The 14,452-nt window shown below is 32.5% G+C and overlaps 1 long non-coding RNA gene across 1 annotated transcript in view; it reads left to right on the top strand.

Annotated features, from left to right (window-relative positions):
* LOC104006020 (uncharacterized) overlaps positions 1–13,606 on the top strand; it is a 472,234-nt gene extending 458,628 nt beyond the window's left edge. Inside the window, exon 4 of the long non-coding RNA XR_010156524.1 lies at positions 13,430–13,606. This is a non-coding gene — a long non-coding RNA (uncharacterized LOC104006020). The remainder of the gene's footprint in view (positions 1–13,429) is intronic.
* Positions 13,607–14,452: the final 846 nt, after the last annotated feature.

The following is a 14,452-nucleotide window of genomic DNA, read 5'->3' as shown; positions in this document are numbered from 1 at the left end:
AAGTCTCTTCAAAAGACTTGTTTGTTCCTTCTGTCTTCAACTTATCTCCTCCCATTCACTCCTTAACTCACACCAATCAGGTTTTCCTGCTCATTTCTCATGTTAAGGTTGGTGTTGGCTTACACATTGCTAAATCCAATGGTCTGCAATTCAGTCCTCATTTACTATAATCTCTCGGCAGAATTTGATAATCAGTTTTGGTATATTTTCTTTAATTGGGTTGAGGGAGAAAATAATCTTCTTGTTTTCATTACTAAGTCATTCATAAATTATTCTTGATACCATTTTTTCTATTCTTCTTAAACCTTAATATTAAAGTATTCCCGGACTCCATCCTTAATACCATTTTTTATATAGTCTCCCTCATTTGGTGATTATATGGAGTGCACTGGCTTCAAATGCCATCTCTGTGCCTGAAACTCACTATTTATGTCTGTACCTCAGATCCCTCCTCTAAATTTCAGCTTCATATATACAAATTTCTACTTAAACATTAAGCAGTTATCTCAAACTCAATAAGTACAAATCTGAACTCCTGAACTTCCTTTCCCACATACCCCAAATTGATTTTCTAGTAGCCTTTCTGGTCTCAGTTGATAACAAATGCACCCAATCCCTTGCTCAGGCCAAAAACTTTAAATTATCTTTATTTATTTTTCTCATAGCGTATCCAATTTGCTAGACTGTCCCTTCTCAATCCTTTATCATCTTTGTTCAATTCATCATTATTGCTCCTATATTGTTTGAATAACTGACTGTTCTACTTCAATTCTTTTATCCCTACAAGTTGATTCTTGGAAGCCAGAGTAACCCTCTGTCCTAAATTTTGTGGTCTTTCCCCTTCCCTCAGAGCAAAAGTCAGAATATTCAACAAGGAACCAAATAATGTACACTTTCTTCTCCATACCCTTAATTCTCTGAGCTTATCTCCTACTACAGTTTCACTTGCTTATTCTAGTTCATTCCCACTGCTGCCTTGACCTTTGTCCAATATACTGCACACTTCTGCCTTAGTGACTTTGTACTGACTGCGAGTTTTTCCATCTGGAATAATGGTTATTTATTAATAATAAATAATATTTATTAACTCCACTCATAATTATTTATGATGCTAACCTATTTGGAGCCTTTTCTCAAATTTTATCTTGTCAATAAGTTTTAATCTGACCATTTTATTTTACATTGCTATCTCAATTTCTACCCTATATTCATCCAAATACTTATTGCATTAAATAATGCACACATCCAGAAACAAATCTTGGTCTGGAAGGTTGTACTCTAGAGAAAACTTATAGATTAATAACTTAAAACATATACCAAATATAATAATGATGTAATGATGCAGAGAGACCCAATCCAGAAAGCTCTTCATTGCAACTCAAGCAGATTTATAGCAACACACTAACCCATTCATAGTTTCTTCTACCTTTAGTAATGAAAGCATTCTGCCTTAGCAATGAAAAGTACATGCAAGAAAAGAGCAAGTAAACAAGCATTTTCATGGTGGATATTTTCCATTTTAAGTAGACAATAGAGAGAGTGAAATTAAAAAGCTAAAATCTCCTAGTAGGTAGGGGAATCACACTTATTCTCATGTCTGTGTGACTCCAAAAGGACTTCTGTTTACAAATGATGAATTATAGCATCATTAAAACTCAATAAAATCTTTTATGATAATGTTGATTTTGAGGTATGCATATTACATACACACATACATGGAATTATATATTATTTTCATAGGCAAGTCCTGAACGCTAAGAGGCATGCATAGTTGTACTAAATATTTACTTTGAAAAATCCATTACAAGCTATCAAGTAAATAATAACTATCTTAAAATGCCTGCAATTAGGCATTTACACAATAATCCATAATGACTCCAATGGAGTGTTCACGTAGGATAGAGTAAGTAATGCACAGCGTGTTAGTGATTAGGTATTTACATAATAGTGTATAACAGCTCTGAAGAAACCATCACAGACTATCAACTAAATAAAGCAGATTTTTGAAATATGTAATTTACTATTTACTTAATTTTGTCAATCTTGTAAATACATGTAATAACCATCCTTATCTTTTCTCTTTTGATAGATACTAAGCACTGAGAAACTATGCAAAAGTTTAAACTACAACTTTTTTCCTATGTTTTTGCTCCCCCTTACAATACACTCTGAGCATCTGTCTAAATTTGCTTTCTCCACTTCTACATTTCCAATTCTGCTTTTAGCACACTACAAGCATACTTTCATGCCTATTGGTCTGCTGAAACCAGTCTTAGCAAGGTCTCCTCTTGCCAAATCCATTATTTATTTTCAGCTCTCATCTTACTCAAATTATCAGCAGTTAACACATTTGATCATGTGGCTTTTTCTTGATTCAATTCCATAACTGGTCCTTAAGAATTATGTATTTTCTTATTTCACTGGCACCTCCTTCCAAATCCCATTAGAAGACTTGTCCTCTCACTGACTTTAGTGCTGCAGAGTACTAGGTTTAATTATATACTCTTTTCTATCTTTAGTAACCCAAAATATCTCAATAAACCCTTTGAATTTATATACCATTTATCATTTAATAACCTGCATTTGTATGTCTGAGCCCCAGTTGTGAGTAGTATCTGCCTACTTGAAATCTCCATGTGGATGTTTGCTAAGTAGTGTGGTATAGGGATTAGGGATGATTTCTGCCAAAAAAAAAAAAAAAGCTCAGCAATACAGATTAGATATATTCTAGATACTATATAAACGCCCTATTGAGATAGGTGCTGAAAATAGAAGGGGTTTCAATTCCCTTTCTTGCACATTATGTTCATGTGAAGTCAAACTACCTGTGGCCTCTTGAAACTCTGGGCTTTCTCATTTTTGACACTTCACTGATGCCCCTCTCAGGGCATTTTACAAAAATGTTATCTGTGCTCGTCTTACCTACCAGGCTCTAATGATTCTATGTTTTGAAGGTGATAGAGGAATGTGCAATGATCTTTCCAGGGCCTAGAAACCCATGCTGCTATAAATGTGCAATGATGCAGAGATACTTTTTGTAGAAAAGAGAGTGAGATTACTAATTTTTTTCTCAACTTTTGATAGATTGTTTTTTATTTTCATCTTTTTTCTTTCTTCTTTTATCTTTTATAGTTATATAAAGTCGGCCTCATAATCAAATTAAATTCAATTAGCTGGATTGTCTAAGCAATTTACTGGCATTCTTGGGACATGGGAATTGATATTTAGTATTCTGAAAACCTGATTCTGATTCCAAATAAGACTCATCTAGATTAAATACAGAACTGAAAATGCTAAAAACATTACACCTGGGAATCACATCATCATATTCATAAATTAATCCAAGCTTTGATGTTCTTTGGACTTTGTATTCTCAATTCAGTGTTACCACTGAATGAGTATTCATATGCAACCATATGGTTTTAAATAGTTATAATGCTTTTTTGATTATACAATTTCTGAATATTTCTATACTTAGGAGATATGAATAAATTTCTACATATTTTCCATTAAAATAGCAGTAATTTTTAAAGTAGTTTATTAGGTTAAAATTGATGTTCTATTAAGTTCAGCATGTGTAAACCTTTAATGATTCAATGACATTTGCTTATTAACTACATAGAAAAATTACAGATTTTTTGAAGCTAATAGATGAATATTGAATTTAGTTAAAATTTATTTAAACTATTATAGACAATTGTAAGACTTTTTTTCACACTATTCTATAACAAGAGGTTAGTGTTAAGAGCATAAAATAAGAATATTTTCATTGCACCGAAATACTGCAGTAAAAGAATTATATTTCTCCAGGTGTTTAAATATCTAAAAGGTTGAGGCTATTTTGTCTTTAATGCATATCGGTATCTATGTTAAGGTACTTGCAATGTTACTCTGTCAATATGTTCATTAATGGGGAAATTTAATAAATTTAAAAGTATGAAGTATTTAATTAATGCCTTCATGATACTGACCCGAAAAAAGTGGGTTTAAAAATCACAAGCACTAAAAAATCACAAGCACTATATTTGATTGGCTGCTCGAGTGTTACTGAGTAAGACTACAATGCCTCTGTTTTTCAAATTATGAATCTTATTAGCTGAATGAAATAAATTTACTGGATTCTCCCCAGCATTAAAATATAAATTAATACAGTAGAATAGGGTATAGTAGAATAGAAAATATCCTAGCTTACTGGTAAGTGTAAGCATTATTTTGTACCATTCTTGTTTCACATGCATATGTATGTTCATGTCTGCACCTGGACCTTATGTAAATATTTTTTTCTTGGTTTCAATTAACATATTTTGAGAAATACTTATTTAGGTTTTGTGTATATCTTTACAGTCCCTGTTCCTTTAAACTGTAAGTTAATTTTGCAATCTATGACAGAGTAAAGACACACGTTTGATAAGCAATACATAAATATTTGAAAATTATCCATTTTGAAGGACAGTTAGAGAATAAGAGAAACTTTCTAAGAAGATATCATCAATTGGCCAGAATTATGACACTTGTACATGTTTGTAACGATTACTTTGCAAGGAGAGTAGATTAACATGATTGTAATACCTCTATTAAGGTTTAACTGCTTGAGACTGGAGAGAGTCCCAGTCTCTTGGGAAGAAAACCACTGTTAAGGAATGAACACAATTGGTGTTCTACTGGAAATCAGAAAAGGTGGTCAATGTCTGTTGGCCAGACGAAGAACAATGTCTGACAAAACATAGCTGAATGGCAGACGTTTTAAGAGCTTCATTAAGGAATACTGTACATGAAATAAAATGTATACATTGCAAGGATGTATTTTAATGTGTTTTAAAATGTACATAGAGTGGTGCAATCATATGGAACATTTTCATCACCCCGAAGAGTGGATTTTTGCTCTTTTTGGTCAGTACCTTTCTTCCATCCTTGCGCCCAAGCTACCATTAACACAGCTTCTAGTTTTTCATATACATGGAACCATACAGTATATATCCTTTTGTGTCTGGTTTCTTTTAAGCATGCTTTTGAGATTTATTGATGGTGCCTTTACCTTGAGTTTGTTTGTTTTTTATTGGTGAGTAGTATACTAATTCATGGTATACCACAATTAAATAACAAATTATCCATTTGTTAGTGATGTTTATTTGGGTTATTTTTTATTTCTTTCTAGTGAATAAATATATAATGAATATATGGATATGACCATTTATTATGGGCATATATTTGTGATTATTTGAAAAAATACCTTAAAATCAGTTTGTTGGGTCACATAATAAATATATATTTAACTTTATAAAGAACTGCCAACTGTTTCTTTAAGAAATACTTTATTTTGAATTGCCACACGAGTTCAAAATACTCTGACGTCTCAAAAATCTTTGGTGTTGTCAGTATTTTAAATTTGAAGCATTCTAATGAATTTTTTTGTGTTTTTTACTGTGGTTCAATATTGCATTGCCCTAAGGGCTAATGATATTCCAGTGATCATAAAATCACCTGGGGATAATTGACTTTGTGTCTTCGGCTTTTATTCCATTCCCAGTTTTTTGAGTTCTTGTTTTACCGTGAAATAATGCTGAATTATTTACAAACAAATTTTCATGATTCTGTTGAGATAATCGTTTATTTTCTTATTTAATTAGTAAATATGCTGAAATATATTGATTCATTTTGGGTTAGACTACTCTGTATTCTTAGGATGAATCTTAATTCATTATGTTGTTTTTTCCCCTACTATACTGTAATATTTAATTTGTTAAAATATTGTTAAGTATATGTTATTAATCATTCTGAAGAATACAAGTCTGTTTTCTTTTATATAAGGTATTTTTTCTGATTTTGGGTATGAGAATAATGCTGCCCTCATTAAATAAGTTGGATAGTGTTTCCTTCTTTTATCTTCCGAAAGAATTTGTGTAGAATTAGTGTTGTGATTTATGTCGAATTGTGTTGATTAGTTATCTTTTAAAAAATGTTTGATAGAAATCACCAATTAAATCACCTTGGCCCAGATTTTAATTACTAGGGAAGAATTTCATCTACTAAATCTTAATAATCATAATCATAATAACATATAATAAGGCTATTCAGATTATTTATTTCTTCTTGAACAAGTTTTAGTGTTTTCAAGAAATTTTTTCATTTCAACTAAGTGGAATTTATTGACATGTGTATTCATTATAATAATCATGGTCATTAATTGTCTAAAAGAGCTTGTTGTAAGGTTTTCTCTTTTATTTCTGATATTGGTGACTCATATTTTCTTTTGTTTCCTTGAACAGTTAGGCTAGAGGTTTATTAATTTTATTGATATTTACAAAGAATTAGCTTTCAGTCTCACTTTCTTCCTTTGTCCATTTTCTATTTTATTGATTTTTCTCTTCTATCTTTATTATAAACTTACTTTTTGCTTATCTTAGACCTAATTTTCTCTTCAATTCTTATTTTTTAAGTTGTAAGTTTACATTAAGCATTGCTTTGTCTTTATCCTCCCAATTTTTTTTTACTTTTAGTTTAGAATACATATAATTTCTTTTGTGATTTCATTTATTATTTTTTCTGGCCAAGGTTTATTTATAACTATACTGGTTAATGTTCAAATATTTAAAAATATTTTCAGATTTTTGTCAATATCTATTTTAATTATATTTGGGTCCAAGGACATACTTAGTATAAATATATCGTAAAATGTATTGAGACATATTTTATGGCTTAAAATTTGATTGATCTTGGTGAATGTTATATGTACACTTGAAAATAATAGTTTTTATTGTGAAAAGCTTTCCATAAATGTTAATGTATTTAATCTCATCGATAATATTTTTATTATAATATTTAAACTGTTGTTTTTCTAGTTTCATTAACTACTGAAGGAGTATTACAGTTTCCTAATGTAATTGTGAATTTTTCAAGTTATTTTAATTTTATCAGTGTTTGATATACTGTGTGTGTGTATATATATATTATATATGTATATATATATGTGGACTTACCAGTTTGTAGATCTATCTAGTATTACTTTCCTTCTGCTTGCAAAAATGCTTTCAAATTCCCTGCACTATGTCGGCAATAAATTCCCTAGGCTTTTGTTCATCTGAAAAAAAACCATTATTTTAAAAATATATTTTCACTGGATATAGAATTCTAGGTCACAAATTTTGTATGCATGTTTGTTTTTCCAGTATGTTAAATATTTGGTTCTACTGGCTTCTGGATTGAATAGTTTCTGATAAATAGTGTGCTGTCATTTGTGCATGTATTTATTCCTGTGTGCATAATGTCTCTCTCTCTCTCTTTTTTTTTGTTTTTGTTTTCTTGGCAATAGGATTATAATGTGCCAAGACATGGTTTTCTTTATGATTCTTCTTCTTGAATTTTTAGAGTAAACTTTCAAAATGCTTACTGGGCCAAGCACAGTGGCCCATACCTGAAATCCCAGAATTTTGGGAGGCCAAGGTGGGAGGATAACCTGAGACCAGGAGATCAAGACCAGCCTGGGCAACATAGCGAGACCTCATTGCTATTAAAAAGAAAAATACTAGCTGAGCATAATGTTGCTTACTTGTAGTCCCAGCTACTCAGTAGGCTCAGGAAGGAACACATCTTGAGCCCAGGAGTTCAAGGTTTCAGTGAGCAATAATCATGCCACTGCACTCCAGCCGGAGCAACAGAGTGAGACCGTGTCTCAAACAAAACAAAACAAAAACAAAAATGCACACTGATTTCAATACTTACTTCAAAGCTATAGTAAACAAGACATTGTGATATGTGATACAGGGTAAAAGATAGACACGTAGATTAATGGAACAGAAAAACAAAGCACCTACACATATATGGTGAGTTGAATGTCAACAATATTGTAAGATGGATAGGCTTTTCAACAAATGATGCTAAAAAATTTTGGACATTGCAGAATAAAGACCTCAACTGAGAACTCATATTAACTCAAATGGATCATTTGCTCAAGTAAAAATCTAAATTATATAATTTATTGAAAGAAACATAGAAAACAGCATTGAAACCTTGGATTACTCAAATATTTCTGTGACATGACAACAAAATCATGAGCCATAAAAGAAAAATGTTGACAAGTTGGATTTTATCAAGATTAAAAAACTTTGGAATTTTAAAAGATACTGTCAAATTGAGAAAATAGGAGAAATTGAGTCAGAGATAAAAATTGCACAACTATCTAATAAAGGATAGAACAGAATAAATGTGCATACGTGTGTGTGAATATATGTGTGTATATGTGTGTATAAATATGTGTGTGTATATATGTATATATATGTGTGTGTTTATATACACAACATGCACACACATGCACACACAGTCATTATAATTAACATTATAGTTAACAGCCATTATAATGAATGTGGGAAGGATATTATCAACAAGTGGACACCAAATGTCTGAAGCTGAAAAATATCTATTTAAAATGGAAAGGTTTTACAGTGATATTGGGTTTATATCATAAATAAGTGTGAAAACACTAACAAAAATTTTTCGCAGAGTTTTTTTTTTCTAACCTATCTTCTCCATTTTCCTTTTGCTGTATGAGACCTATGACCTTTCTATGCCATATCTATTTAGCTTGCCTCTCAAAGTTACAGTGAGTGTTTGTCTTTTGTTCTATTTTTCAGCATCAGGATCAGGAGGTACCTGAATCAGTGTCTTGTAGCCTATAGTGTCTGAGAATGATAGATTGATGGATAAGGGTAGTCTTCATGCTGTCTATATGTGCTGCTTACTCTTTCCCAGAAATTACATTGTTCTCTGTCTCCCTCCCCGTCTCTCTCTTCTTGTAATTCATAGATTGCGGGCCTGTTTTTAGGCAAGATATAGTGTATCCAAAAGGCTACATGATATGTGGAGGACTGTAGGAAGAGTAATAAGTGAAGTTTGTATGTGATCTTTTGGTCTTTTCTTGCTCTGACATTTACCTGCTGGCAGGGCTTTTGGGGACAGCTAGCTTGAGCCTTGAAGTTGGACAATGTTGTTGGTATCTCTGCTATATTTGCTAGTTTAGCTGACTTCCTTCTGATACTTTAGATAGATAAACACTCTTGGACATAACAATATATTTTCTGAGCCTTTTCTATTCTGAATAATTTATATTTGCTATTGAAATCTGACCAAAAAGAGAACGTACAATTTTCTTCTGTGAAATTATAATATACTCTAAAGCTGCTTCTCTCCATAATTATGGAAAATTCTGATTCGATTTTTTAACCAAAGATCAGAGATTTTGCCTTCCAGGGTTTTGTGAACCTTAGAAAAAAAATATGGCGGACACCTGTCACACTGACTATTGCTAAGTTAATGTTGCTTTTTGTTATTTTCAAGAAGCATTTTGATGTAGCACAAAAAGTACAAATTTGTGGGCCAGATGGCTCTTAAGTTGAATATCAGCTTCTCCATTTACTAGTTTCATTGCATTTTTGAGTTTTCGCACTCTGTCCTCTAAACTAAATATTCTAGTAATTATGCATTCCTTAAATAATTCAATTTCATGTAAATACTGAGATAATACAAGAAAAACACAATAGAGATTTTAGAATGTGCTATGTACCTGACAGATATTATTTTTTCTTCCTTACCACAAGTAGATATTTTTTCAGTAATCAAACTCTTGTGAAAAAGGGAACCTCAGTAAAAAATTGAATTTAAATTCACCAGACTTTAAAAAATGGTCTTTGCACATGCTGCATTAGAATAAACAGGTTATATTGCAATTTTTGTCCTTGCCTTATAATTTTTAGAGCTAATATTTTTATTGAAATTATCAGTGCTAATTTAATCATTCTTGACATGTATTAGTTCAGCAATAATAGAGGGGAAGAAACTTTCATCCCTATTCTAAGTAAAAATAGAATATTCTGACATTATTGGAAAAGGAAATCTCACAAGAATACAAAAACAGCAGTGACCTAGAGGCATCCAGTAAAGGCATATATGATATTAAATACAATTTTTATTGAACAGTGATATGCTTTGGCTGTGTCCCCACCAAAATCTCATATTAAATTGTAGTTCCCATAATTCCCACATTTCATGGGAGGGACCCAGTGGGAGGTAATTGAATCATGGGATCTTTCCAGTGCTGTTCTCGTGATAGTGAATAAGTCTCACGAGACCTGATGGTTTTTTAGGGTGGAGTTCCCCTGCATATGCTCTCTATTGCCTGCTGTCATGAAAGACATATGTTGCTTCCCCTTCACCTTCTGCCATGACTGTGAGGCCTCCCCAGCAATGTGGAACTGTGAGTCAATTAAACCTCTTTTCTTTACAAATTACCCAGTCTCTGATTTGTCTTTATTAGCAGCATGAGAACAGGCTAATAGACACAGGCGCCTAAAAGTTGATATAATTTTCATGGTAAGAACTTTGATCAGTAGATAGATGCATGGTTTATAGGATACACTCACTCAAAAACCATAATTACTAATCTCCCTTTTTCCTACTTTTCTAGAATGTATCCATTGTTCATTAGCATTTGAAACAGAAACATATTGTTATAAGCTATAGATACATTATTTTCCCCAAAATCTTTTTCTGCATTTAATACACGGTCACAAGAAAATACATTCATTTCATTTCTGCTGACTAAATGTGAAATGGAGTTTAAAAAAATGTAGCTCATATTCCCTGATATTAGGTTGGTGAAACTAAGTAACTGAATAGCTACTGCACCCGTATTCCCATTCCAATACAAAGATTTGAATTTATTTTCTTTTAAAACATTTTTTATAATTTCAATAATTTAACAAAATAATTTGGAGGATTCAGAAAGCAATGTGTCAAATCTTATTTTCTGTATAACCTGTAAGTGCCTCCACACTTTTTGGTCAACAAAGGTGAACTTTATTTACATGATAAGAAAGTGAATAATTAAATGCAGATGGCACTAATAAGATTTGTGAATGCTATATTTCATATTCAAGCTAGCATTAAAGTTGAAAATATATGATTTCTTGGAGAATTGAAAGACTGATCAGCTGGGAGCACTGCAGCTGGTGAGGGTTGCTAGAGCATTCATTGGTCTAGTTATTTTGCTGGTGTTCTAGGAAACTGGAGATGCATTGAAAAGTTAAGCAGGAGACCTTCCTTAGTAACATTGCCGAAATGGTTGGACTTGTACAAACACATTAGTACTTATAAATTATTTTATATATTTTTGTTGTTCTCTGTCATTATCTCTGAACGTAAAGCCAGACCATTCCACTTAATTTTTCATTCCAAGGCTTTTTATTTTTCCAATTTCTCAAGGGTAATTGAGGCAAAGACCCTGACAGAATATTTTATGGGGGTGGGAGTCGGAGAGATGCAGGGTTACTTACTTGAGGTGAAAATAGAAGTAAGCCAACAACAGCCGAGTGTGATGGCTCATGCCTACAATCCCAACACTTTAGGAGGCCAAGGTGGATGGATCACTGGATCTCAGGAGTTAGAGTCCAGTCTGGCCAACATGACAAAAACCTGTCTCTACTAACAATACAAAAAATTATCTGGGTGTAGTGGCACACACCTGTAATTCCAACTACTCGGGAGGCTGAGGCAGGAGAATAGCTTGAACCCGGGAGGTGGAGGCTGTAGTTAGGTATGATCATGCCACTGCACTCCAGCCTGGGAGACAAAGCGAGACCCTGTCAAAAAAATAAAAATAAAAAAATAAGTAAAGCACGAGAGACCTGTAAAGGATGACTGTGTTCAGTACAGTAATGTTCCCAAGACGGTAATTGGTAGTGGAACATCCACCCTGAGGGCTTAAGAAGATGTCTGTAGGAGGAGTCAAAAGGAACCTATCCCTACACTGTGATGAAAACACCCTGGTTCTAGAAATGAGATATTTGAAAGGGAGTCATGTTTATTTGAGCTAGGACAAAAATCCCTATAATATACACACTCATATACATATGACCCTTAAACAACACAGGGTTTAGGGGAGCTGTGTATTTAAGTCTCACAACTTAACTATTAATAGCCTACTGTTGAGCAGAAGCCTTACAGATGACAAACAATATATTAGCACATATTTTGTATGTTATATGTATTATATATACTGTATCCTTACGATAAAGCAAGCTAGAGAAAAGAAAATATATAAAGAAAATTGTAGGAAAGAAAAAATATATTTACTATCCATTAAGTGAAAGTGGATCATGATATAGGTCTTCAACTTCATCGCCTTCATGTTGAATAGGCTGAAGAGAAGCAGGAAGAGGAGACCATTGGTCTTGCTGTCTCAGGGGTGTTAGAGGCTGACGAAAATTCACGTATAAGTGGTGACCCACACAGTTCAAATTTATGTTGTTCAAGGGTCACCTGTATTCTATTAATTCTATTACAAATGAATAGAAATATGATTTATACTTGCAGTTTATATTTGTAGTCACAGGCTCCTGAGTCACCACAAACTTGTTGTTTGAAGTGTTCCGTGTTTGTACACAGTGCAAATACTCATTCTTTCACGGTTTATTAGTGGAATTTTTAGATTTCTCTTTTAAAGCACTATGCCAGTTTCCACCTTAATGATATCAAGTTTTGATTTTCTCATCCTAATTATTTTGCATGGGAATGATTCACATCCCAGATATATTTCTCTGTTACATTCATTTTCACGTCATATGAACTGAGACCAAAAAATTCTAAACTTTTTGTAAGGTTTAATTATCTATCAGATTTTACCTGTGTTACTTCCTTTGGGTATAATAATGGAAGAGTAGTACATAGAAAAATATGGTTTATGGTTATTTCTTCTGTTCTCTTTAACATCACTTAAATATTGCACTCTTTTATAAAATTACACCTTGAAAGTAATATAAGCAAACACTAATATATTCAGAGGAAATTGACAAGTTTTATAAGAGAACTTAACACTTTCCCATATGGGGAATAACTGAAGGAAAGGAATGGTAAATCGAAGAAAAGTGAATTCCTAAGGAGTCATAAAAAATGTACTAAATGTACCAAATATGTAGAAGTACTTATCTTTCTGTCTTTTCTTCATAGTTTTAATATAACTGTATATGTGAGACAAAATGTTTGAGAGAGTTAGGCATTTTTATTTCTATTTGCCTCTAGAAAGTTGCATAAATCTGTGGTGTTGGGCTTTTTGTACTTATTGGTGTGTGTGTGTGTGTGTGTGTCCCACTGAATTATGAATAATGAGCTTATGGAGGTTGGCAACCTCATCCTGTACAGCTACCTAAGTGACCCTGTGGGGGAGAATGATATAGCAACGTCCTCTTCCTCTTTCTCAACATCATCAATGTCAACATTATCAGCATCATCTTCATCATAAAAAACATGAGTAACAAGCTCATTTTGGGGTAGGTATTGATGACAGCCCTTCACATGTCATTTTAGGGTAGGTATTAATGACAGCCCTTTACCATAGGCATAAATATTAGCAAAATAGGGGCTTATTTATATTTTCTTGCAGGTTTTTGCTGTACTACGCAAGTACCTTAAAGCCACATACTCATAGATTCAAGTATACGACAGTCACAAAATACAAGGTAGGTATTTTTAACCAAATCTATCTATAAATCCAGAGATATGATAGATGGTCAGTATGGGTATTTTTTTAAAATAAATAAGTGAAAGACAATAAATGAATAAATCTTGCAGGTTTTTTTTTCAACTGTGTACCTTATCCATGAGACTCTCATCTATTGGTGATACTAATTACTATTTTCTTCTTCATTATTTTTGTCCAAATCTTTTGTTAATTTTATTATCCCAAATACAGATCTGTGTATTTTAGTTCTGTATATTGTTCATCCAAATATGTTAATGTTGGTGGTATTTCCTTTGTCTTTATGCCATCTAAATATAAATGAATGAAACAAGTGTAAAAGCAATAAAAATGTTGAGGTAATGCCTTCAACAAGTTAACTTTATTTGAGTTAACTTGTGTTTCCTCAAAAGATCCAGCTGTATAGAAGAGTGAATATGCAGATTTAGGGCACAAGGTGTAACAATAAACAGAGAGCCTTTTCCTGGACCTAAAGATATTTTGTGGCATGCATCTCCCCTATGTTGTCTGTTTCTTTTTTATTTCAGAGTTAGAATTACGCTGAAACACTATAACTTTGTCTCTTTCCTTTACTTCCTTTCTTGGTGTTGCCTTCAAAACATTTCTATGAATATGCACTATTATTTTTCTTCTGTTTGTAAGCAAAACATAGACCCCAGTGTCTGAAATTCAGATATTTTTAGCATATTATAGGTATCAGCAAGATATAGAGCTTCACTTTCTGTGTCTCTGTCTCTGCCATTCCAGCATGCTTCCTCTTTGTAAGACATTCCTTGGAACTGTGTGCTTATACAAATAAATTTAAAACATTTTTTTATCCGTATAAGACAGACTTCAAAGTTCCATGTGCCTGTAATGAGATTAGAATAAAAAACGATGACAGACACCTGGTTTATATTTGCAGTTATAATCCATCGCTTCTATTTT

The sequence above is a fragment of the Pan troglodytes genome, chromosome 3 (genome assembly GCF_028858775.2).
Source record: "Pan troglodytes isolate AG18354 chromosome 3, NHGRI_mPanTro3-v2.0_pri, whole genome shotgun sequence".
NCBI classification, from domain to species: domain Eukaryota; kingdom Metazoa; phylum Chordata; class Mammalia; order Primates; family Hominidae; genus Pan; species Pan troglodytes.
The sequence above is the reverse complement of the archived record's forward strand: the minus strand, read 5'-3'. Positions and strand labels throughout refer to the sequence as shown.